This window comes from Patagioenas fasciata, chromosome 22, assembly GCF_037038585.1.
Source record: "Patagioenas fasciata isolate bPatFas1 chromosome 22, bPatFas1.hap1, whole genome shotgun sequence".
Classification (NCBI taxonomy): domain Eukaryota; kingdom Metazoa; phylum Chordata; class Aves; order Columbiformes; family Columbidae; genus Patagioenas; species Patagioenas fasciata.
In genome coordinates, this window is record NC_092541.1 from 3884740 (window position 1) to 3888777 (window position 4038).

Sequence of the window (4038 nt, forward strand, 5' to 3'; positions counted from 1 at the left end):
TGCAGCCCTTGTACATCCATCCATCACCCCGTGCATGAAAGCAGAGCATTTTCGGCTGCTGGATTGATGGGATCAGTCTCCAGAGTAAAACCATGAGGTTTTTCCCAGCCACAAGCTGCGGTGTTTTGTTTGATGGGAAACGCCAATCTGATTGATGAATTTCAGTTGATTTAGCTAAAAGCTTTTTGATTGAGTAAAATAATAATTATGACTATTATTATGATTAGTTTAGCATTCTGCCTTGGGGTTTAATTAGTTGTAAAACAAAAGCTTTTGTGTTTCTGTTCTGTTCAAAATTGACACTTCCAACAGCAATCTAAAAAATAAGACACAAATCAAATAAGACATTCAGTTAGATCCCAGTTTCCTTCAGTTTGCTTGTTCCAATTTGCAGTTTCTGTGGTTTTGTTAACATGGTATCATCTCCTATTGACACACACAATCTGGGGAGGGGAAAAGACAGGGCAGGAGGGAATTATCCATCTACTGAAGGAATCAGCCATTTGCTGCACGGAGTAATGAGTCAGAATAAAACCCAGCCCAATGCATGTTTTAGTTGGGTTTTCCTTCTCCCAGGAGGACACTGGAACATCATCTGCATCTCCAGCAGATTCTGATGGGATGAACAGGGGGCTGAAGCATCCAGAGGCCACCCAAGCCTTTTGCAAGGTCTTCAGGACCAAGAAACCTTTCTGCCAGCCCAGCTCCACATTAATAACCATTAAAAGAGGTCGTTGATTGAGTAACAAGTCCTTGGCTTCCCACGCTGTAGTGTATTCAGCAGGTCTGTGACTTAAGCATTCCTGCTCTTCCTTTCAGAGCAGCCACAAGGATTGCAGGGACACGGCAGGTAGAATGATCAAATACCTGAATTTGAGGCATGATTATATGATGTGGTGACCCGGAATGAGGGAAACGTGGTCCCAACAACCCCTTTCTTTTGTCAGCCAGAGTCTGAGAGCAAGTTCTTCCCCGCTCTGCAGGTCTAGGAGGAGGGAAAAGGGTCAGACACATGACAGAAAGCCTGAAACTGCATTTTAAAGCCAAAGTAAAACACAAATATCCCAGGAAAAACTTGTGGGTTTTGTTTTGTTTTCTCAGCTCACAGTTGAGCGGCTCCACCAAGCACCACGCAGAAAAGCATCCTCTGCTTCTCTCAATTTATACAGGAAAGAAACCGTCCCAACACACCGGTAGGGAAACTGAGACACATTTCTGACCTCAGCCTTCATTTCAGCCGAGAGACTGGACTTCACTCTTCCACCAACCTGATCCATATGTCCGTGACACTGAGGAAACACTTGGAAACAAAGCCCCGTGGCCCACAGTGCCACCGATGTCCCACGCAGGGAGCAGGGACACGTGTGGTGGGTTCCCCCAGTGCTGGGACTGGTCCCAGTCTCGTCCCCATTGTGCAGGATGGACACATGTGGCAGCACGTTTCTCCCAAGCGAGGGAAGGGGATGGCTGCAAGGGACAATGTAGGAGCATCGCAATGCTGTAAGTCACACAAACAGCCCCACGGAGCAGCCGTCGTGGAGCCGCTCAGAAACAGGAGTGTCAAACCACATGCAGTTACATAAAATAATAATAATAACATACCCGAGGGAGATAAACTCAGGCTAGATCGCTCTTCTCCTTCTTTCCTGGATGATCCAATATTTCTCTTCATTCTCCCCATCCCTAATACCCATCTCCTGCGTTTGTCTCTGCGCCGCACCGAGGAGTTTGAGATTAACCATGACGAATGGCCTGATTTCCTTGTCTCAGGGACTGTTTTATTTTTCCTTTGCCGCATCTGACAAGTTGCATTTTACTATAAATCCCCTCAATTAGGCCTTTCAAACAGCACTGCAGACATTACCCTGATATATGGGGAAGGAATTATCTTCACGTCCCTGGCAACCAATTCCTTGATTAAACCAGTTGATTTTCGCTGTTGCATTCCTTCCATCACCCCACATTTTGGGCACCTGAGAAGAGTGTGGTCATTGCGTGTGTCCCACTTGGTGGCCACAAGAAGGCTGAGATGGCCAAGGATGAGCCCCAGGGGCTCGGGATGGAAATGGGGTCCCCAGTGCTCGCAGTCGCAAGGTCCTTCCTGTGCACTGGGGTGCACAAAGCCCTGAGCAGCCCCCAAAACCAGAGCTGTGTCCTAGACCCGCGATGTGCTCAATGAACCAGCTGAGCCCAGGCTACTCAAGGGTATGGGAGCTTCCTCAAGCCTTTTTTTAGAAAATGTTGCATTTTCCATTGGGCTTATTGAAGTGAAAGGTACTGCAAGGGTAGCTCTGGAGTGTATCTCATCCTGTCACTTGTTAGCAGAAGGACACCTAGGAAACAAAGAGTTTCCTGCATTTACCAGAGCTTTACATATTTTGAAACTTCTTTGCCAGACCAATGACACAATTGATTAAATCCAGTTAATGCCGGAAGATTTACATCTGCGCTGTTTATTCCCTTTAATTATTGGGCCAGGAGCATTTACCCTTCGGAGCCTGGGATGTGTTGCACCTGTGGGCTGGGGTGCAGCCCTGGCTGGGCACTCTCACCTTGGTCCAGCAGATGCAGGAAGGACCTTGATTGCCTCCTGCCCCCTCCTGTGCCCTGGAGACAGAAAATGGTTCAGCGAAGATGGAGGGAGGCTTTGGCCATGAATTCATCAAAGGACACTGCCCTCTTATTGATCCATCTGCAAGAAGCCATGGTTTGCAGCCATTCCCAGAGGCTGTGTTCGGGATGAAGTGGGGAGCGTGGTCCAGCACTCCGTGAGAGGCTGTTGGTGGATGCACAAGGTTCAAGCAGGGGAAACATCTTTCATCCCCGCAGGATGGTGACCCTGATGGCAATGTCTTCTGTCACACCCTTCCCAGCAGCACCCCGTGGCTGTCCCAATTTCCTCAAGAAAAGGAGAAACCATAACTTGCTGCCTGGCTTTCTGCCGCAGGTCACCATGAGCAGACAGAACCTGGCCCACTTGACAGGGTGGGTGAGGTTGGGACCACCCCCCAAGCCCCAGGTGGGTGCGGAAAGGATGTCCTGATACTGCCCTGATGCAGGAGAGGAGGTTTCACTCAGACAGAGGTTCACCCAGCTCAGAGATGGACCCAAGCGTGACCATGGTGTCTCTAAGAGACAGGGGATGTGGAGACCCCTCCCTAGGAGCCCAGGGTGGAGGGGTGCCAGGGGACAGCAGGAGGGGGGACAGAGAGCCTTAAAGTCTGATGGTTCAGCTGGGGCGATGGAAAATGTCGTTAACCAAGACCCCAGGAGCATCGTCCAGCTCCTTTGTACCACCCACTCCTGCCCCCACCCTCCCTAGGGCTCACCCTCCCCAAAACAACGTTCCCCTCCTCCGTCAGCTCAAGCCACCCTGGTCCTGCCCCATTCACTGCCATCCTACAAGAAAAAGCGCACATCCCCATGTCCTCTGTGACTCAGTTTCCCCATGTTATGATGAAGTGCCCCCACCACAGCCCCACTGCGTGGAAGGACCTCCCTCCACCTGCTCCACTTGTCTCAGGAGCATCTCCCTCACCAGGAGGGTCTGAGGCCCGTTCCACCCCATCCCTATGGGAACTGGGGTCTCACCTCCCTTTGTGTTCACCAGCAAAGGGCCTGCAAAGGGTGGGGGCAGGAGGGAGAGCCCCCCTTCCCCTAAACCCTCTGCCAGAGCCTTGGAGCCAAAATCTCCTAATATAAAAACCCCTTGCAAACTGCAGCCCCAAACCCATGGTTGCCCACAACCTTCACAGGAGAAACCCCCAGCAGCAGCTGCAAAATGGGGGAACAGGGAGTAGAAAGGGGGGTCCCTGGTCCAGGGGAGACGGCGTGGAGGTCCCTGGGCTGGTGAGATGGTGAGATAAGATGCTCAAGATGCTGAGGAAGAGAAGGAGAGAGTTGGAAGGCACTAGGGGGGTGGAGGAAGGAAAAGGGGAGGAGGAAGAGGAGGAGGGAGGGAGGGAAGGGGGAGTGGGAGGCTGCTGGGGAGGGATGCAGCCCATCGGCGGGCGGGCCGGGAGGGGGGAAGGCAGCGCA